At 35.4% G+C, this 22896-nt stretch overlaps 1 protein-coding gene across 3 annotated transcripts in view; it reads right to left on the reverse strand.

Annotated features, from left to right (window-relative positions):
• The window catches only part of MTNR1A (melatonin receptor 1A), a 49886-nt gene that overhangs the window by 25255 nt on the left and 1735 nt on the right, over window positions 1-22896 (reverse strand). The window contains exons 2-4 of one of the 3 annotated variants that reach the window (XR_002438749.1): window positions 21465-22027; window positions 19513-19685; window positions 17324-18726 (exon numbers count right to left, since the gene is read on the reverse strand). The exons of 1 other annotated variant lie outside the window; for it this stretch is intronic. The gene's annotated coding sequence lies outside the window, so the exon portion shown is untranslated. Of the gene's footprint in view, window positions 1-17323; window positions 18727-19512; window positions 19686-21464; window positions 22028-22896 lie in introns of those variants that run through there. One more of the 3 variants, XR_002438748.1, reaches the window with a different exon arrangement.

Consider the following 22896-nt stretch of genomic DNA (forward strand, 5'->3'; position numbering starts at 1 on the left):
GTGACCAATTTTTTACATGGTCTGATAGTGATAAGTAGGAATGGCTTTGGACTAAAAGAGGAGAGATTTAGGTTAGATGTTAGAAGAAAATAATTTACTCAGAAGGTGGGGAGGCACTGGATTATCCAGAGAGGTTATCAGGTTATCCAGAGATAACAGGTTATCCAAAGAAGTAGTGGATACTCCACTCCTGGAAGGTGTTCAAGGCCAGGTTGGATGGGGCCCTGGGCAGCCTGATCTAGTGGTTGACAACCCTGTCCATGGCAGGGGGATTGAAACTAGATATTTTTTAAGGTCCCTTCCAACCAAAGCCATTCTACAATTCTATGATATAGAAAGTAACAATGATGAAATTCTACTATATTCTCAGTTGGTATCAAATTAGGAGAGTGTTGAAAGAGAAACACACTGTAAAATAAATAGAGGACTTGGAAAATTTTGCTTAAATTTAAAGAGAACTGATAGGTAGTAAAATTCTCTGTTCCTAGTTAAAAAATGGCTTCATGCTGCTGGAACAGTGTTCAAAGGTTGTGTGAGTACTTTAAAATAAAGTGATTGGTCATTTAATAATCTTGTCTGCACTATAGAATAAGATTTTGCATAGTTATGAGGTTGCTTTATGATAATGAATTGCTTAAAAAAACTTAAGGTAATGGAAAATTGAACTAGTAAAAGACTGACATTCCAGGATTCTCTGTCTGTTCGGAGATGCCACATCCTCTTGTAGGTGCTGAAAGAGTGGAAGGAACTTGCTTCAGTTACCTAAGAGCTGGGGTATCTGGGTGGAGATCCCAAAATAATTCTAACGAGATTAAGACAAAAATAAATAAATAAATAAATAAATAAAACCACATATGCAGAAAGAAGAAAGAAAATTACAGATTCTACTCAGCTGCTGAAAAATGCACGAGCTACAAAAAATGCTCTATATACGTTCACAAATTAATGGAAAACAATAGGACGTCAAGATTGAAGTAATTTAGGTATTTTGTGTAATTCCTTGTACTTTCATCTTTCGGGATTTCATTTGGAAGTATACCGTCTTTTACACGTAGACTACAGTTTTGTCACAACTTAAACACTTCTAAATATTTTACAGTCTATTCTTCTCTCGGGTCTTTGCAATCTCTGCTGAACTAATCAGTTACTTGGTCATAATCATTCAGTAAACTTAGCATTTAGTACCTGATGAGAAGAGCAGGTACACAATACTAATGTAATACCTTCCTATGGAAGAGAAAAAAGCTTTTCACATATACTTCTGCAAGCTAAATTTACTTTAAACTAGATGTTTGTTGAAAATATCAGTTTACACAGAACGCAAATCAGAGGAGGATGATTTACCATACTTGTAAAACTCCTGGATACATTTTAGGAGAAAATATGGTTAATTTGACTTAAGCTAGTGTTTCAAACACCATCTATGAGGCTCACAATACTGTAGAATAAGATGAATAAAGAACTTTGTTACAGCCGTTAAATATTTGGCCACAGAACACTCAAACTTAATGGTGTGTTTATGCCTCTAAAATAAATGCTGTGATCTATATCCCCATTCCAATTCCCAGTGCTTAGGACTGTGAAAGGGATTTCTGTGAAACTGAGGCATATCAGTAATAATCTGGAGACCATCTATGGCTAACACATTGATTGTTTGAAGCCCTTTTGTATTTATATACATATATAAAAATAAACCCAAAGCCAACATAACAGATATCTTTGGAAGACTGTTTGTAATTGGGAATAATGGACAGATACCTTTATCATACATCTGCTAACTATATCCAAAACATTGCTAAAGCTACTTCAAAACTGCAAGATTATTTCAGACATCCTATCATCTCAGATTAAATGTATCATACAGTGCAAATTCAACAGAAAAACATATCAAGGAAAAGTTTCATGAAATAAATATTCCCATTTGTTCCTTAATGGTTTGCATTAGCTCTATGGAGTTTAAAGCAACAACAGTGTAAGATACAATTTTCCACATGAATTATCACAGGAGTATTAAAAAAACCAGCTAGATTACCAAGAAACATATGTCCTTCTATTGTTACTTGTTTCCTTTTACTTTTCTGTTTTTAAACAGAGAGAAAAAATGAATATAAAATATAATCAACTATCAGTAAAGAGCAAACAAATATATTAACAGTATTTATGAACTAGTAATTTTTTATTTCATATTATTTGAAAAGAACAGTGTCAACAACAATTTCGTATTTAAAATAAATATTCCACAGTCAGAAACATTTATTTATAATCTGGAAGCTCTGACAAGTCTTTACCTTGATCTGTAAAGTTTGCACATAGAATTCTAGAGGTGAAAAATACGAGACTGCTAGCTTCAGATTGTTTGTTGGTCATTGGTTTTTTTCAGTAGTGGTGGATTGTTTTTTGTTTGTTTGTTTGTTCCCTTAATCATTAAAAAAAATAGCAATTAGAGTAAAAAGAAGCAAATTTTGAGGCTTTCCAAAGTTTCTGACACATCTTCATTCTACTTTCTAAAGCAAGTAATTACTCTTCTGGATTTTTTTGTTCTTAATAATTAGTTTTTCTCTAAGATTGTCTTTCATTTTGCACTTTATTCTTTTCCCACCAACTTTTTTTACAGGTCTTATTATTTCTGGGAGAAAAAATCACAGGCCCTCCTAAAAGTTCCTTATTTGCTTTTCGCAAATCTAGCTTTGTTCTTCTTAACTTAATATTCATCTCTGAGTTCTACTTTCCAGCTTCCAAATCTTTCCATTGGTTCTTGCCCATTGAAAATAAAATGCCAATAATATCTTCTTTTTAAAAAATACAAAGCAATTTCTACACTTAAGCATTTGTCTGACCATTCTGGCATATTTTAATCCTAGACACATTTTTATTTGAGAACTTCATTTATTTAGATATATGTGACAGTTTTATTCTTCACCTGTTTCAGAGATATTCCCTTAGTAGGACTCCCTTTTCACATCATTCTACTGTTTGGGAATTTTCCAGTTGCTTGTTTTTCTTGCCTTCTTAAGAAGAGTTCACAGGTGCTTCAGTTCTTTACCATATATCATCAGTAGTTCAACACTAATGACCATTGTGTCTTTCACTCTTTTTTCCCTCTGTATCTGTGCTCTAACTCACATCTCTAACATTCATTACTCTGGCTTCTGGTATCTTTGTAAGGAAGTCTCATGCAGTAGTAGGAAAATCAAAACTTCCTACTTTTTAATGGAACCTCTTACCTTGCTCCTTCTCTGTTGTAATAGGCGTTCATCTTTCTCTCAGCGATACAGACATGCCAGATTTTTTAAAAGCATGATTATTTCAGAAATAAAATGAAAAATCAAAAGTAGATCCTAGTAGAATGGAGCCACTTTCAGCCAGCTTAATGAAAAATGGTGGCTCTAAGAAAAGTCATAACAGTACCCATTATTGTTAACCATTTCTTTGGCACTCTTATGAACATCTGAAACACTGTGTAAAAACATGATGGAGAATTCAGTCTCAGCTGACATGCATTCTTGCATTTTCATCCATTCATCCATTGATTTTACAGAGGTCTCTGATAGTATACTCCTAACTGAAGTAGTTTGGCGGGTATCCTACAGCAGAAAACACAAATGACATTTCAAAAAAGAGAGCAACTACGATATAAATCATAGATAGAAGAAAATCAGTGCCAAATACCCATTCTTAGTTAAAAAAAAGCAGAGAGAGATAGGAGAGTTTGAAATTAAAAATAAACAGAGTAAGCCAGAAAACAGAGTGCAAGGTAAGATTTCTCCACTGCTGTTCAATCTCCAAAACATATTGCTAATATTTTCTATATTTGTAGCTGCCACAGTTTTTGTGCCTATTCCTTTGAGAAAACTCCCTATTTCCCCTGTTCAGGCAATTGCCTAAGTATTTTCTACCCTAAAAATATTTGTGGAGGATACATTCAGGAGAAGGAATTACCACATATGATATTCCCACATTATTTTATTGTCCTTCTCCTATTAAGGACACAAGAAAAGATTGACAATTTTTAAAGCTGATTTGTAGCTAAATTTAAAAACAATTCTGAAGATTTTTATTTTTTAAAATGTGTAGCATTGCAGTACAAAAATGAAATCAAATAGCAGATTTTCAGTTAAGGAGGATATTGGTGATCCCAGTGGAGACAGTCTAGCAAAAGTGCGTCAGGCTTAAAAACAAAGAAATTATATTCCAATAGAAGAAGGTTTCAATGCCCACAGCAATCTCAGAAAAATATGCTGTATGTACATCAAGCAATGTCTGTTACAAAACCTGTAAACTAAAAGATACTGCATCATTTTATTTTTAGTGTATTTTAATGAAGATAGTCACCCTAAGGGGAAAAAGGTTCTAAACAATGTTCAATGCAATAATCACAAAATATTTTTATCGTGGTATTTACCCACTGCCAAAATCACTGCTAATGGCTTGCTTTCAAAATCTTGAGTAGCGTAAAATCTTACCAAGCCTGGGTAATCTGTAAAAATCTGATGTTTGTTGAACCTTTGCCTAAATGCTGCCAAAGGAAGTATAAATCAAATACTTTGTTTAAAATGGCTCTTTAACAAAATTCCTCAGAGTTTGCTGAAGAAGAATTAAACAGCAATTGGTTGTACAGGGAGTTCTCTGTTGATGGCAAGCTAATAAATTCTGACAGGTTGAATGGTGCAAAGATAATGGGCTGAGCTGTCCACTGACTGTAAAGCAGAAGTTGATTAAGGTTAAGAGTTTAGGAAAACACCCCAACAAAACTGGATCAAAATGAACAATTTATTTGATTTAGGGGTTGAACGGCAGAAGTTCAGTTTCTTTACTAAACACTGATGTGCTAGCCCAGTTGAAGCATCTGAACTTTAACACTGATAACATTACTTGCTACATAATTAACTGTTCTAATATTAATATTCACTCCTTTCAATATATAAAATAATTTCGGATTCAATTAGATATTAAGCATTATTACTGCATAATTTTATGGAAAACTTTCAAAACAGAGTGCTTGAAATCAGATTTCAGGATTAATCAAGACTAACTAACAGAAAGAGTTATCTACCAAAGAACAATTTTTCTTCCAGAAGTATCACCTTTTGTCTTTAAAATAATGGCTGATAAAACTTAGACTTTTTGTAAGAAAAATGGTCAGACATGTTGAAAAGCTGGATGACTTTTGTCAGTCCTACAATCATTAAAATTATGAAGGGCTTCCTAGGTAGATGAGGAAGTTTTCCTTCTAGGATTATTCACGTTTAGCTCATGCTTGGAACTTATGAATTAAACATCTGAGAAATCAGTAGTGGAAGAAACAAAATGTACCCTTTCTATCGTCAGCAGAATGAAAAGCAACCAAAAACATGCTTACTGCTTTTGTTATGTTTCTGTTATCTTTTAGATGTCAGCTGCAGAAAGCAAACTGAATTGTTCTGGGCAGTGATTTGTCTAATCAGCCAAGGCTGGATCCCGTTAGTGCTATTGAAGTATCAACAGACCAAGGTGCTTTTCTTAGTCATGATAACCAATACTAATAAAGTTCATGCACGTAAACCAAAAAAGAAAGAAAGATTCTGAACCCAAAGATGAATCAATCTCACTGAGACTTTATAATGAAATTCTGAATACTCTGTCAGTAGAGTACTGACAACTTCCAGGAAGAAAAAAAACTAAAAAACCCACAAGAAACTTCAAAGAGAAGAGGAAGACTGTTTTCAAGGCACAGTTAGAAGGTATGGAACCTTCAGTTTTAACATTCAAGGTTAAGCCATATTTTACTGTATTCAAACTATATACTAAGAAAATGTATTCATCTTAAAATAGATACAACATATTAAACATTCTTTTTTTTTTTTTTAAGAAATGGTAATCAATCACAAAACATAAAATTGTAACATAGCTCCAGATTACAGCTTTTGCCTTCCAAAACTTAAAACATTTCAACACACGCTGATATTTTATCATAAATTTCAGTAGTATGGTTCGTATGATCCAAGATAAATTTCAAATTGGCAAAAGTCTTTTGAGAGTTTTCTTCATAAAATCTTAGGCGAAGAATAAAGGGGAAGTGGATATTTCTCAAATTATTTTATTCTCTTTATTGAAAAATGAATCTATTTTTAATCTTTGTGTGTGACACAGATATATGACAAAGAGGCTCATCAGAGATCGATGATATTTTGAAAGGTTAGAAAAAACCTTCCAGCCTTAAAGATCACTGAGATCTCTCCTTGCTGTGGGGAGAGTTACACCCAAAAGATCAGGCTGCCCAGGGCTCCATCAAGCCTGGCCTTGAACACCTCCAGGAATGGGGCCTCCACAACTTCTCTGGGCAGCCTGTTCCAATGCCTCACCACCTTCTGAGTAAAAAATTTCCACCTACTAAATTTCCCATCTTTTAGTATAAAATTTTTTGCCATCGTTCTATCACTATCAAACCATGTAAGAAGTTGGTCTCCATCTTGTTTATAAACTCCCTTTAAATACTGAAAGGCCATGATGAGGTCTCCCCACAGCCTTTTCTTCTGCAGGCTGAACAAGTCTAGCTCCCTTCAGCCTGTCTTCACAGGAGAGGTTCTCCAGCTCTCTGACATCCTCCAGACCTGTTCTAACAGGTCCATGTCTGCTGTGCTGAGGGCCCCAGAACTGGATGCAGAGTTCCAGGTGGGGCCAAATGAGGTCAGAGCACATCCCTCTGCTAAAAAAGCATTCTTGAGATGTCAGGGATCAAACCCAGGTCCTCCCGCCTGCAAAGCTAGCTTTCTTTCACAGAGCTACACTGCCTGACATTAGAAGAAGAGAAACAAAGCTTCCTGTAGAGAACAAGAAAGTAGTTACTGCATGTATAGATGCAGTCAGTCTGTACTCCATGACTTCTGTGCATGACTTCTGAGGGGATAATTTTCAGGCTCACTTTGATGGAGCTAATTCTGTTATGCAGCACAAGAGGCAGACTAGATAACTTCTTGAAATTCGTAGTATAGGTATTTGCTCTTACTCCAGTAGAATTTGACACATCTAGTATGATGAGAGCTATTAACATTTTATTCTGAGGGCATAAAAGCCTAAAAAGTTGAAGGAAAAGGGTGGAACAGATCAAAATTTCCAACTAGAAGCAAAGTCCATATATATTTTAAATTCCTAATCACCTTAAATTATTTGTTTTAAGGTCATGCTCGTGTGTCATTCAGAATTCCAGTGCCATCATAATACAGGAGATAATTTTCCAGCCACTACAATCTGCCAGGTAAAAATCACTGTGGTTACGTAACTTCCAAACTGCTGAAGAAAAAAAACAAAACTGATGTGAGATGTTTTTGCATTCTGTCTAACAGCAATATAGCTGGAGTCTGAAAAGGCTTTCTGCTTCATGCAGGTATTAATGATAATCATTGGGAAAGCATACATGTCATGTAGATTTGACTTGACCATCCAACAGGTAGTAAGCCCATCTCTTTTCACAAGAGATAGTTTTCTCTTCTGAAAGTCAAACTCCTGGAAATTATAGGAGGAAAGTGCCATATGGCTTAAAAAAAAAACATGATAAGGGAAAGGAATCAGTGGCATAAAACAGTGAAGTCATTTATTTGCTGGAAATAGTCGAATTTGTCTTCTGCAAACCAACCATTTGCCTTTGGAAAAAGCCTGGCTGTTTAATAATATCGATAAGATCTCTCATATAAAAATTATTCAAGAATAGGGCAAAAGAAGCACTAAAATTGCACAGTGAGATCACCTACACAACAAAATACATCCCAGAAAATACAGAAATTAAGGGTCCTTCTGAACTTTGGATTGCAGCTGATGTGCACAGCCTGTCAGTACGCAAAGAATAACATCACAAACTTCGTTTTGATGAAATGCAGCTGCCTGTACTAATTTGACTTTTGTGACAACCCAAGCAGCTAAGGATAAGCCAAAGGGGAATGCAGTGTGTTGGAACTGATTTTTATTTTAGATAAATCTATGTATTTGAGTGACTGGAACACAGACATGCTAGGCATGAAGATACAGTGACATGAAAAATCTTCCAGTTACCATTGTTAAAAACATGTGTCTTAGGAACTTCATTTTGTATACTTTGCTTATCAGAAGAGTCAAGTCATTTGAGCAAAAAGTGCCTTGAGCATTTGGATAGAAAATAAAATACATTTGTCTCTTTGTCTCAAGTGTAACTGGCACTGAAGCTGATTTTTTTCTTCCCAAGATGTTTAATACATCAATCATGCTCTGCTTTTTTGGAGGTGTAGCAATAAGATGTAGAACTATCTGAAGTATTCTTGGGACTTGTAAACTTGTGACAGCATTTTGAATTTCTTGGATATCTTTCACTCTCAAAAAACATTTGACTTCTAAGTTCAGTTGAGACAGAGAAAAAAAAAAAAAGGGAGACAAAAAAAATCGGTATAACGGCTTTTAGTTCCAAGCATAATGGTGATCCACAAAGCTGAGCACCAGACCTGCAAAGCATTTGAACATATGATAGCTTCAGGGATAAGCACTGACTGGGGCATTCCCAACCTTAAAATGTTCATGTTGAAATGGAACAGCACAAAAAGAAAAATTAAAAAAATTAAAAAGCACTACTTGAAAAACAGGCAAAAAAAAAAAAGAAATCTAGGGAAACTTCATCCATATCCTCTGTGAGGTGGCTATATCTGAAAGACAGCAAGAACCAAGCTTCAGAAAAGTCTTAAGTAAAATGTAAAGCCTTGCTAACCTACCCAGATTTTCCTGAAGTGGGCAGAATGAGCTGTTCCCCAATCAGGAGCACCCACAACACACAAAAATCCCTCCATATCAGGGAGAGAAAAAGAAGACAATCATCAATTAGAGATCTTCAGAACCCAGTATACAAACATAAGAGTACAAGAAGTACATGCTCCTCACACCCTTCAGCTGGAAAGTTTAACACAATAATAATATTCCTGTAGAGCTCAACTGTCTTGCTGTTCTCTCTACTCTGCAGTTAAGGGAGAGATGCTGGTACTTGCTTTCCATCTCAGTTTTTTCGAACTGCAGAATTCTAGTGTGTCAAGGACTTTGACATAGGGGTGGGAAAAGTAAAAGGGGACGCAGGGTGTGCATGTGGATAACATATTGCAAAAGATCCAGCTCCTGGTACATAAAGCTGTCTTTTTTTAGAGCTTGCAGCTCTAAACAAAGACGTCTAGAGAGCTTCTGGCCAAATCCACTGTTTTCTCTGAAGCTTTTGCAATGATGCCAAGCATACTGAGAGTGTGTGAGGAGATTTAAATGACATTATACACAAATGCTTGGAATAAAGACTTTTTGAAGGGAGGCAACTTAATCTACCTGATAGTATCAAATCAATTTCATTTCAGCTTGCGTAGGCAGATGTCTTTACTGTTTAAGAAAATATCATAGCTTCTTGTGCCTTGACTTTAAAATAGGCAAAGAAGATTACATGGGAGTACATCAGCTACAGCTGACTGTCACAGCTGTGGAAACTGAGAACATTTACATTAGCTAAAGGTCTGTTTATTTAATTCAAAACAGATTAAGGAGGAAACTATCAAATTCTGCACTAGCCCAGACACCCCACTCTCAGCAACAGAATGCAGGCAATGCCACTACTACTAAAATCATCAATTCAGTGTATAAATTCAGCATAGCTGAATTCAAAGGGGCAGATGGCTCTGGATTTTAATCTGATAAATAAACTATGACACTGAAATGAGAAAACAGACTGAGAAACAGTCTATTTGAGATCAGATCTGAAGACAAATATATCTATAGATGTATCTCACATACTGAGAGGGAAGAAAATCTAAACATCTGCAGCTAAAGGTTTGCAGGCATTAATAAAAAATGAAATTATTACTCTAAGGGGGTGCTGCTCTGGGTAATACAGGAGCTGTTACATAACAGGGATATATACTTTCAATAATACATGATATACATGTGTACATACATGTATACACAAAATATTCACAGATAACCTGCAGTCAGTCTTCTGAACATGGTCATCAGATATGCTGGTCATACAAAAAAATAGACAAAGCAGTCTATAAATAAGAGGCACTGTAGGCTTTCCCACCATCAAGAATGGCAATGTGTTTTTTCACCAAGCTGAGGGGCTTAATCATTGATTTCAAATACTTCAAAATAATGCCAAGTTTCTTGATGTAAGATGTTGTAGCAATGAGAAAAACGCAACTCAAGCCCATCTCCCGTTTTCATCAAAATCCAGTATCTTCAGAGAATTTTCTGATTTCAGCAGTATGGAAAGCTATTGAAACGTGGTGGAAGAGATGACAACAATTTTTTCACTAGTAAAATGGAGAATTTAGGGCTACTCCTGTAAATAACATCATCAACTTCAGACCCTGGAGCAAGAAATGAGAGAAGATACACTCTGGGGCTTATTAGACATTATGTGAACTATCATTTGACATAAATAGTGGAAATAAGCAAAAAGTCTATTTTCAGTGATGCTAAGTAATACGAGGCATAAAAGTCAATTAAACAGCATGGTTAAATGGATTGACAGAGCTAAAAGAATTCACATGAGGTTTTGAACTTTGCTTCACTACTGATAAACTGTTATGTTTAATTTTATGATCTCCGCGGTGTACCTATATTAAAAGATTAGTCAATGGAGATAAGACCTTTAAAGAACTGAAAGGTCCCCAGAATTATTTTGCCATTACTTTCCTCAAATTTTGTCAGTAACATTCTGCAAAATGTGAAAATCAGAAATGACAGTATTTTCCAAAGCAGATGGCATAAGTAAATTTAAGTCAGCTCAGAGACCTGTAATCCAATAACAAATTGTTAGTTTCATTTTCACTGTAAGGACTATGCTGTGGAAGCCAGCAAATAAGGTGAATAGCTGTCTTAAGAACTCTACTGGCTTTACCATCTAGTTGATGCTTCTCAAAATGATATGTTTTGGAACAATTCCAGAAAAAAATAAACCCAACACTTTCTAGTGTTTATCTTCAATATGCCACCTCATCCAAAAACAGCTGTGCAAACTTAAGTAGGAAATTACCTTCGTACATGATCACAAGAGAACATCTAATTACACTGTTCATTTTATTTCAAGCTCTTCCAAGGAGTATTGGACATATGTTACCTGAATAACTTTTCTGAAAAAAAATGTCATGTATAAGGAAGACTATTTGGAGAAAAACTCAAGTGTTTTAATTATTAATCTTGCAACATGCAAGGCACATTTTCATAAGAATTTCATAATCTAAACAAAAATGATTTTAAAAATATGCAGGAAGATCAAGACTGAGTCGTATACTGACAGATATATATACAAAATATATACAACAATCAAGACAACGAAGTCTATATACAGACACAGGGTTTGAAGTAATGGGTTATAAACATGGAAAACAGAATCACAATTTGCCATGTTCAGAAGATAAATTCACACATTTCTGCCTCAACTCTAGAATATTACTGAATAAAAGAAATGACATGTAATAGTTGGAGTTCAGAGAAACTTAATATTCTATACTGTAGTTAGGGAATGTATTTATCAATGTATAAAAGGATGGAACTGTATTATTTTAGAAAGTCATTTAAGAGAAATAACAGGTGTCCCTCACATCAGGTAGTCTCACATTGTGACTATTATATATATGATTTCTTCCCATAATATATGTGAATAATTAATAATATGTGAATTGATTAAAAAAAAAAAAAGAAGGGGTAGGGGGGTGAGATGTCCTTAGTGGAAGCAACAATCCAGAATAAGGAAAATTCTTAAGACCTTTTCTTGCCCAATTCTACAAACCCAGTGAAGCTGAAAGATTTCCTTTTTGCCAAGACCAAATATGCTAAACTAAGCACGCTTTACACAGATGCATCTATCATTGAAATAAACCTAATTGTGCAGTGTCTGAAATTCTTTGAAGGGCTAGGGGCATTCCAAAGCATAATTTTGGAATCATCATAATGAATCATTACTTTTGTAATGATTCATATCCTCCTTTAAAATATATAAATTTCAGAACTATTACTGCTCAAAGGAATTTACGGTGTATCAGGCAAGAAGACATTTTAGACCCAGACTGTAGGTGGCTGTATAAGTCACTGGTGTCAGAGGAAACTTAATGTTCTGCCTTTTTTTTATTGATTCACAAAACTAGCTAATGAGAATTTTAGACGTCTATGAGTTTAAGGTTCAAAATTTGCTCCATTTAACTGAGACTAATTTCAAGAGCCATATTAATCAATTTTCCACAGCTCCTCCTCACAGAATAGTGTCAGGACACTATGAAATCTTGAAGGCAAAGCTGATTCATTAAAATAAGTAATCAGACTGGAGAACTAACAAAGCATAAGGTACTGTTTTAAACAACTTAGCTCCAAGCAGATATTTCTCAGTGGCCATAATCCATACAAGAACTTGAGAAAGCAAGAAACAAAGCATACTGAAGAGTAAATCTTTTAAATAAACTTATAGAGCAATAGTCTATTTAAGACGGTTCAAATTTATTTTTCTTTCTACTTGCCATAAAATTTTTATCTTCTGATTTTGACTAAAGTTGTGTTATTGATACTTTTCCTTTCAGAAATTCTTATTATTTATTAATTAACATGCTGTCAAGCTTATCTATCTATGTAGAAAAAAATTCTGCAAATAGCTGAACATTCTTACTATTTCACAATGATTTCTAAACTGAAAGGATTTAATACAGAGGCAGAATAAATATGGGGTGCTAAGCTGTAATTTTAAAGTCATTGTTTCCCAGTTTAAAATGACTTAGTGTTTGGTGTGAAAACAGATGTAGCAAAAAAGCCCAGGGACTGTAAAAATTGATAGAAGATCACAGATAGAAGATTCTGAACTATGAAGATAGATACAGAATCAATGATGTCTACAGAGGATTGGGAAGATGGTTCTGGAAGACAATAGGAAAAGGGCAACTGATACCCTTTTAACAGAACATCAGCAGAAGATTTTTTAAGTTTGATCTTCTGAAAGAGCACAAATAAAAACATCAGAGAGCTTGCTGCCATTTGCTGTTGAAGAGCTGGAAAAACAACCAAGAGCTGCTTGAAAACTCCGGATAAACAAAGGTTAAATGACGAAATGAACCATGCCCACTGGCATTTATTATTCAGTATTTTAGAGTATGCTACATAACATGCAGTTAATTGTTTTAGTTATGAGAGGCAAAATGTTGTATTATCCTTCCAGACAAGGAAGATTCCCCCTAATACTGTGATCTAAAATGGCTGGAGCCCTGGAAGAGAAGCCTTGTGGAATCAAGATATCTTGGACAAAAGAATGAGTCCTTCTGGAAAGCCTCCCTGTGACAAGGATTGTGATAGGACATGGTATCATCCATATTCACCTCTAAAGATGCAGCCCTGAAGTAACAGTACTGTTCTGCATGGTGGCTGGGAAGAACTCCAAATTGGAGCTAAAAAGTTGAATAATTACTATACCCAGTAAATTAATCTCAGAGCAAACAAATCTGGCTGCTGATCAAAATTAAGGTTCTTATCAAGCCCGCAAAAAACTCAGCCCAAAATGTTCTGAGCTCTGAAAGGTCCAATTTCTCTTCCAGGAAGCATGAAGAATAAAAGAAAACATAAAAAAGTGAGAGAGAACTGCACCATTTTGAGGCTGCTAGCTGAATGACACCCTGTGGACTAAAATCACCTCAAATGACAGAAAATGTTCAGTGATACCCTTTCTATCCACAGTGAGTACCACCATTACTGCAGCTGTAATCATTAGGTGCATGTGGGGTCCTAATCCCCAGAACCATCTCCTTTAGGACAAACTCCAGCCCTGACTAATCACATAGACACAGGTGCAAAAAGAGTGGTTGTTAACTGCTAATAATAATCTAGAACTACACCTGTAAGAAGAAGTTAGGATCTAGGCTTACTGCCTAACTGTTGCCCTACTACAGTTGGTATTAATCTAATTTTTTCAGTTATATTATGTTCCTTACTTGTTGGGTCATCTGGATTTTCCTACCTTGGTAGCACATCAGAGTTTGTGAATACAGAAGGTATATTACTCTCTTAACTTACAGGTAATTATTTGAAAGTTATCATTAGATAGTTCTTTATTTCTAGTAACATTCCAGCATGCTAAAATTGTTAATTTTTTAATGTTTCTACAAGAAATAGTTGGTCACATACTATATTTGTACTTGTCACATGAATATGCAGAAATGCTACCACAAAATAAATGCTTAATGTAATCTTAATAAATGGATCTTCAGAATGGGTTTAAGCTTGAATTAAACATACAGTGGAGCTGCTGCCCAGTGTTACTCTTGGAAATTCCATTTATTTCATTAGAAAATCTGTTTAAGAAAGTAGACCAAAAAATGACATGAGAAAATTCATGATTTGGATCTGTTTGCAAGGCAAGGAAGCTTAATATTTTTGAGTAAAGTAAACAAACATTCTGTCCAGTTGTCACAAGCAATGGTCACAAGCAATACAAAACACAGAAACAGGTGAGACCACTCTTTGTGAAACCTGAATCTGATCGAGAAAGCTTTCCAAATAGACATGAGTACAGAAGATAATATGAAACTCTGAATATAAGCAGATCTTAGAATCAATTCACTGTTTTGATGGTAGCCTATGATGTTATCTCTACACAAGAAGCATGTGCTCAGGCAGACTAATGCCAGATAGCATTCTGGTAGCAAAGTCCTGTCACTGTATTGATTGAGGAAAGTAAAGGGAAAACCAACTAGAAAAGCTTACAATGATGCGTTTTTTTTTGTTTGTTTGTTTGTTTTGTGACAAATGGGGTACTCCTGTACAAAACAAACACCACCAACGAAAAGACTTCAAATTCTGTCTCTACTGGGATAGTTAGACTTAGTTTATTTGCTTCTTTTTTTGCATTCACATCCCTGCACTTAAATGCATGTCAGATTTAGCCATATCTTCAGGTTATGGGGTAGATAATGTTCATTGTGAACAGTATTAACAGGATGAAAGTGTAAGCTTTGCTCAACTGTATCATCTTTTCTAGATTACAAGGAATAATTTCAAAAGAAGCACTCACTTTTGAAATGCTAGTATTCCTAAGTCTAAATATAGGATGAACAGAAACAGCACAAATTCCTTGGAGCATCCAAAATAGTTGGACAAAAGTGGGTATGCTAGGCAGACACAAAATGCTGTTGGAAGAGGGTGTTGATGTACAAGACAAGTACTATGCCATAAAAACTATGAGAATTGAGGCAAGTTTCCAGCAATCAACAAAAATGTTCATAGCTGACAATCTTATCAGGCACCACAGAAATTCCCAGTAGTGGGGTATACTGAATGGGCAAGAGAAAAAAGAATGAGGAAAAGAGCTGAAAAAAACAGGGATAGGATAATGACAGATTTCTAATATAAACTGTAAAATAAATGCCCAATTATTTGCTAAAAATTACATTTGAAAACCATTCCTACAAGAAAGAGGAAGAAAATCTGAATGCATTTTGAGCTCTACTTTAGGTATCTAACAAAAACTATTAAGACAAATTTGTATTTAAGAAAGTAAGTTGGTTCTGCTGTCTTCTCAGTACTTACCTGTATGCAGAGGAGATGAAAAGCTGGTGTGCCCGACCAGAGCGAGGCCACTGCTAGCTCTACAGTCTTTAATGCTTTAATGGAGAATAGACAGAATAAGCCTGCCAGTGACAGCTGTGTTCAGATGACACACCAATACAAAAACACCTGTGGGAGTCATTTCAGTGAGCATGAGTTACAGAAATATTGAAGCTGTTCTAATTTATACCATTTATACTCACCACCTCTGTCTAGATGAAGGAAAGTCATGAAAACACTGTTGTCCTTCTTTCCTATGAGACATGCTTAGTATTGTTCTCCTACATACTAGAGATGCTTATTTCTAGAAAGAGTGTATATATTCACAAGCAATAGAACAAAATATGAGTTATAATGCACCAGTGGATGCTACAGCAGAAAAAAAGGCGGGGGGAATGAAAAGGTAGTTTCTGTAAAATTGCACAAATAATTAAAGGAAATGTTTCTATGTAGATGCATCTATTTATGTACATTTATGAAGCTGAGGTATACCACAAAATGAAATAATCTTTGATACAAGTACCTTGTGCAGCATGGTAAAAATCCATAGGATTTATATATGCTTTAACATAAAAGTAGTTATGTGTATCCCCAATAGAAGACAAAGCCAATGCCAATAAAATTCTTAGTAACGGCTGCTGAAACATGCTAAAGCATCAGGAAGAGAGAATAAGATGTGTTTATGATTCACCACAGAGGCTCTCAACAGTAGGGTTCCTTAGACAAGAAAAAAAAATAATCAAGAGAGCTGAGAAGATAATGGTAAGAGATAGTCATACAAATACTTTTCCAAAGGATTATTATAAATGTATATGATGATGTAACTGGCAACAGAACCACCAACAATGAGACTACAGCAAAAAAAAAAAATTGAAATTTATTCTGCTTAATTAATGTGTTAAAGAACCATACCTAGAAATTGGAGGACAGAGATAGTATCAAGGATAAAATGATGTGATCTGATCAGGCAACTGTAGTATATGCAAACTGTCCTTGATCTCAGTAAAATAAAAATCCATTTGTTGGAAAAAAATAGAATGGACAGTATTGTGGTATCAGATGGTCTTTTGTTTAATTCCTACGTGTGTTCTTGAAGTACAGTTTACATTGTACTTCTGGTACAATTCTTTGTAACTTCTGGTTATGTGATGTAAACTGGTTTACATCATGCACCCACCTCAATACATACAGATCAGGCACTTAAACACTGTGACCCTGATCTGTAATCAACTTTTTTTCAAGGAATTTTGGTGAACCAATAGTCTTGTTCTGACTCCATAGTTCTTAAAACATTTAATGAATATCTCTGAGAGAACTTGGCTAAAGGTAGCATAGCATCCAGAGTAACAGCAGAACTTTAAAAGGTATTCAGCTTACCACAGAGAAAGACAGAAGTAAACATAGACTAGGTCTTTGGATTTTGGTCTGAAGTTAGCTATAGGAAGGAAAGTTATGTTAAAGATCTCTTGTGTTAAAGTGCTTCCAGCTCTTTAGGTTTAAGTGTTAAAGTATAGCAGCCTAATTTCCCTTGGGCAAGTGTTGCAGCTAAAGAAGTGAGAGGAGACTAGCACTGACCTTGGTAAGAGGTTTGCTAATTGATAACAGTACAAGCAGGATTTTGCTGTTAGGGAAGGTATATTCTAGAGATGAGGCACATTCCTCAGGCAGTGCTCTCTCATGGAAGAGAAGAGGTTATTTTGCCAGAGGACTAAGAGAGTTTGATATTTGACTTGGGTTAGAAAGCCCAAACAAGAGCCAAGGTAAGATGTTTAATTCTCCCTCTTTATTAAAAGAATAGAGAGATGCTAAGCAATGCTATGCATAATATATTTAGTAAGCATAAGACATTTATACAAAATACATTTAGGTATTCATAATACCCTTCTCACAAAGGTGAGAAATACACATAAGCTGTTAATAAAAACAGGATTTTTTTTATTTATAGGCAATTAGTTCTTCACTGAAAATAAAATAAAAATACAAGTTACCAGTTCATTCACATTTATGTAGACATCAGTATTTCATAATACAGAGCTCCCAAATTTTCAGTAAAAGAAGAACATCCGTGCTTTTCCCCCCCAGAAGTGTTCAAGACACAGCTAATGGAACTTCTCCATCGAGTAACTGGATACCACTTTTCAAAACTGGTTCCTGTATTCATGCCCATTCATTACTTTGGCCCGTGGCTACATAATCTGCTGTCTCATCTAGATAACATGATAGTACTAACTGTTGCACTGAAACACTAAACTGATACTCAGGTTCAGCAGGAGTGGGCTACTAACAAAAGCAATGTTACTGATCTCACACATTATCAATCCAACAAGAGAAGAACTGACCTTTGCCAGCACAGGGGCTAACTGAGAAGCAGTTAGTTTCGTTAACCTTGCATCTGCACCTCAAAAAAAGCAAACTCAGTGTGATAACTAGAACTTATATTTTGCTTGTATGTTTTTGCTGAAACATAAGTAGATCGTGTAGAATGGTATTTCCACTAAACTAAATGGAATAGTTACATATCCTGCCCAACTAGCACAAAGTCCATAAGGTAATAAGTATTCTTCTATAATTAGATTACTGCATGGCTTGGTACTTTGCTAGGTCATTTATAAAGTAAGAAGAATGAGTCTGGAATATTTTACTTCTGGTGCAAGGTGTTTCTTCAAGGAAAGTTTGCCTTCGCTTTAATGGTAATGAATGTGGTTTTTTAAAAAAAAATCTATAGAACATGAAGCTTTGTACATTTATTGCTCATTTATTACTACAGAACCATTTAGAAACAACAGAAGTCACAGTTTCATAGAGTTATAAACAGACTTGCTGATTACACCTCAGTTTTGGATCAACTTGTAGAATAGGTTAAGAAGTGTGCAGCATGCTTACCATATTAATTCAAAGCTTTAAGGCATGTATTGGTGTGGTATGTCATATCCATCCTTAAAACTAATGGAGGAAAGAGGATAATAAGAACCTATAGTAAGGGAGGAACCTTACTTGTCCTGCTCAGCTGTAATACTGCCTCTGTGACTTCAGAAGATTTTGAAAAAGAACTTCAAGTAGCAGTATTACTGTCTCAAGCATTTTTAGCTATACATTAATTTTTTTTCCATCAAATAAGCAAGCATTCATAAAGTTGTGTTCTCTTATCCTGAAGAATTCTTAGCAACATTCATCCTCCTGAAACAGAATTTGGGGATCATTACTCAGGAGTGCAAAGTTAATGTGGAATTTGAGGCAGCTCACTATTATGAGAAGAAAAACTATCAACAGCCAGGGTGCCGAGATTTTTACTCAGGTTGCAGAATTAGACTGTAATGCATAGCACTGCTACAGCAATTGTTATCCTCCTACCAACCTATTACACAAACAGGTTGGACATCATCCTATTAGCATTGGAAGTCCATCATCAGTAGCACTACGGTCAACAAACTAGACTTGCTGCTTATGGCTTTGGCTAGAAACACTTGAAATGTCTGTAACAGGTTAGGAAAGCAACTAATAGAAAAAGAAATAAAAAAGGAATAAGAGTAGAGAGATAAAAACAGCTAATGAAGAGATTAAAGATGAAAAGCCATCTTAATGAAGAGAGAAAACCCCTTCAAAAACAACTAAAAATGGCCAGCAAACAGTATAGCACATAAGTAAGCACTGGAAGCAGCAAACTAGAAGAAGCACTGCCATGAAAAACTTACAAATGCAGACGGCATACATGGCAGGCTTTGAAAGATATATTAGTAAGAATGGAATATTAATTACTTGAAATATTCATCTCTATCTTTGGTCACTGACAGGATGGTGCCATTTAAGCAGGTTTCTGGAAAACCCTTGATTCAGTAAATTATCCATCCAAACCAGTCTGAGGAACAGCTTTATTTAAACTGTATTTTTAAACTTCATTCTGTTCAACAATTGCCAGGGTTTAGCATCTCCTCTAGACATTTTTTCCCCTCCCAATCTGCTTACCATTTTTTAATACCTGAAGTTATTCATGTCTCAAATAATGCCATCAGCATCTCAGTTTTCATCAGAACCCTGAATTTGTGCTACAACTTGATCTTCTGTAAGTTATCTCTTGAGTCAAATACTTGTCAGGCTACCCATTTTCTCTCAGGACACAAAAATAAGTCCAAGGATACCTGCAACAAAACCAATAATTCCATTAGTTTGAATTCACAACAGGCGTTTCATTTATTAGATGAAATGATAGCATTAGATACTCTATTAAAGCTTGTCTTAAAAACTAAGGAGAAAACATCATCAAGAACAATCATATTCTGATAAGGCTGGTGAGATTTCCCATCAGATTATCAAAAGCTGGTTCCCATCTTAAATAGAAAATTCATACTCTAGAAAACACACAGAGGAACATTCTTCAAAAGTGTTCTTACACTGATCAGAGTATATAATTTTATAAAAGACAAGGTCAATTTAGAAAACTTCCAAAATAAAGTTCTTTATAATAGTTTTTACCCCCAGTTCTGCAGTGGTCATGCTATCTAACAAATACCAGATTTTAAGACAGCATAGCATTAAGCAGCTATGTTCCCTAGTCCTTCCATTAGAGACTTTACTAATCTTAACAGACTTTGATCAGGGATTACTCTTCAACTTATTCTTTTGAGCACTCAGAGCTTTCTTTACTGAACTGTTTGGACATAATGCAGACGTGGCAGATTTTGCATGCAAGCTTCTCCCTTTTTCACCTCCATATCATTTGGAAAAGTAGATAACATACAGTTAATTTCACTCATGCTTAAAGTTAAGTATCTCTTGCTTCTCTAGGACCATGGGGCCTCATCAGTGTCAGACTTCCTCTCCACCTTCTTCAGTAGTACTCAAAGCTACAGTTCTATTATCAAAACATTTGGGCCAAGGACAAGGGAAACCAGGAGAAAGTAGATACATCTACCACAGAACAGAGATGGGGTAGAAGGGTGTGAGCACATCTTTCTGCTTTCATGCAGCAAGAATTATTCACAAGCTTGGCACTAGTCCTCTTGTTAGCTAACAAGACAAGGTACAAAAGAGCCAGGATGAGACTAGTGGAGCTATTATCTTGCCTGCTAGAGGCTCCCTTCTGTCACAGACGTTTTCTGGAGGAGTAGTCAGTGCACCTTTGGACCTCAGTACAAAAAACGCCCAGGAAGAAGCAACCCAGTGGACCAAGAAAACAGTGTCAAAAGGAAAAGGACAAGAGGGACAACAGCCCTTAAGAGAGCTTTATTCATTGGCCTTAAGAGTGGTCCAGTCCTGCAATCAGTGAGTACCCAACATCTCCAATGTAAGTGTGCATTAACTTACATTTTAATGTACCAAGCTTTAAACTAATCTTCATTAGTTAAAGACTTACAACTGCTCCCTCACCTTGTTCTTGATGCATTGTTTTTCTTGGTGTGGGTAACAGCAAAGGCATAAGGATACTAGCAGTCACTGATAGGAAAAACTACAAGTATTTCTCTATTTTCCCTAAAGCCACTTCTTTCATATTTCAGGGTGGAGCTTTTGCTGAGTGACCTTATTTCTGATTTACGAATGTTAGCAATGGGAAATGAAATTTATTAAGATGATTTACAGCAAACTTCCTTTTAAAATGACCTATTCTCATTCTTCTTGAAATGAATTAAAGAAAGCACATCAATTTGAAGTTTAAACTGCATGGACATGCTGTCAAAATGTGGGTATTAGAATCCTTATGCCTTGAATGTTCCCCTTGAAATTTCTTTCTAAGCTGAAAGATCAGACATCATAAACCAAATTCAGTCTTTGTAGACCAGCATTAAATTGCAACTGTTCCCTTAAGGACTGAATTGGTGTCAGGTGCCTGTTAAAATTAGAAAGCCACCATTAAAAAAAAAACAAGCCAGAAGTATGAAGTGTATTACAAGTCAAATACATTAAATAAAAGAGAATCCTACCAGTTGCATCATCAGCTTCTTTGTCTAGAAGAGCATCTACTGAAGCCATGCTTGTGACTATGAAGGAGTCTGTAGTATCAGAAACTCCTCGCTTGCTGAGACAAACTTCTTTGAGATACTGACTCCTCTGCTTTGATCAGTGTCTTTTACTAACCTTCTGACTGTCAAGAAGGTTATATCACTTGTAGAGAAGGTTTTTTCTAGTCCTTCCTACTATTTCCCAGTGCCTTTTTTTTTTCTAATCATACATCCACAGGTTCAATCTGAAGAAATCTTCCAAATATATTTTTCTAATAGAGATGCAAAGATGAATTCCCCCACCAAATCCACCTTTTTGACAAAGTATTAAATAATCCTCATTTCTGTTAGTCCTTTCTTGCAAAGAAAGAAGACAGTCTTCAATGAGATATTTTCTTCAGGAGGTATCTTCAGTTCCTCCCTGACCTTTCTCCAGTGGAATTTTCATCCTGAGTTCTTTATCCTCAATAAGTGTGCCAGCAAGACTTATTAACATAGGATGTTGTAAAGTTCGTAAAGTCAAAAGTTTCTTTATAATTACAGCTCTGTAAAAAAATTGTATCTGTCTTTATAATTTGCAAGTTACAAATTAATTGTATGTGTAAATTAGATTTTTTTTTTCCCCAATGTAATCTCTTCTTGAATAACCCAAATTAGTGTTAAAAAAATTCAGACATTTTTTCCTATCCACAGATATTAATTCAGGGTTTTCTAAAGAGTTACGCTTAGTCACAGATTTACTCACCTGTGCCAAGTTTAACAGCAGCATTAACATAAATGAAGTTACACACAGGTACCAGTTTTTGCCAGATAAGTAAAAAATGGTTTGCATGTATTTCTGAGGCTTAGCATTGTCTCTGCAAAGTTTCATTTTATCCATGTATTAAGAATCTTTCCCTTGAGGAAAACGACTTGTAACCTACCTGGTCAGGTACTTTAAGATTACTTGCACTGTTTTTTTCCCCCCTAAAACAGACTGTAAATTTTCTATTATACACTAAGGATCTACTTGTTTTCAATAGTGTTCTATGCTCTGAAATAAACAATTATCCAGTTCATATTCCAGTCTAAAATAATTTGTATTCAGAAGAATGCTCTTCTCCTAGCTGTAGGAGAAAACTGTTGCCAGTTTGCTGCAGTTCATGACAGCCACTGTGACAGAAAAGGCAAGAATGAGAGATGCAGTAAGAATGAGCAAGTGAGCATGTGTTAAGATTCAAAAGGGGTTACACAAAAACTACAGTAGTGAATACGCACACACAGAAAACCCCATGATTCAGTTATGTTTCCAGAGAACAGGCACCACATTTACTTCAGACTTGTCACTAGAAACGTCTGTGTTATAAACTCCCCATAGAAGTGAAGTTCGTATTTATTAAGGGAGAAGAGAATATTACCTGTCCCCCCCCTCACC

Source organism: Numida meleagris, chromosome 4, assembly GCF_002078875.1.
Source record: "Numida meleagris isolate 19003 breed g44 Domestic line chromosome 4, NumMel1.0, whole genome shotgun sequence".
Classification (NCBI taxonomy): domain Eukaryota; kingdom Metazoa; phylum Chordata; class Aves; order Galliformes; family Numididae; genus Numida; species Numida meleagris.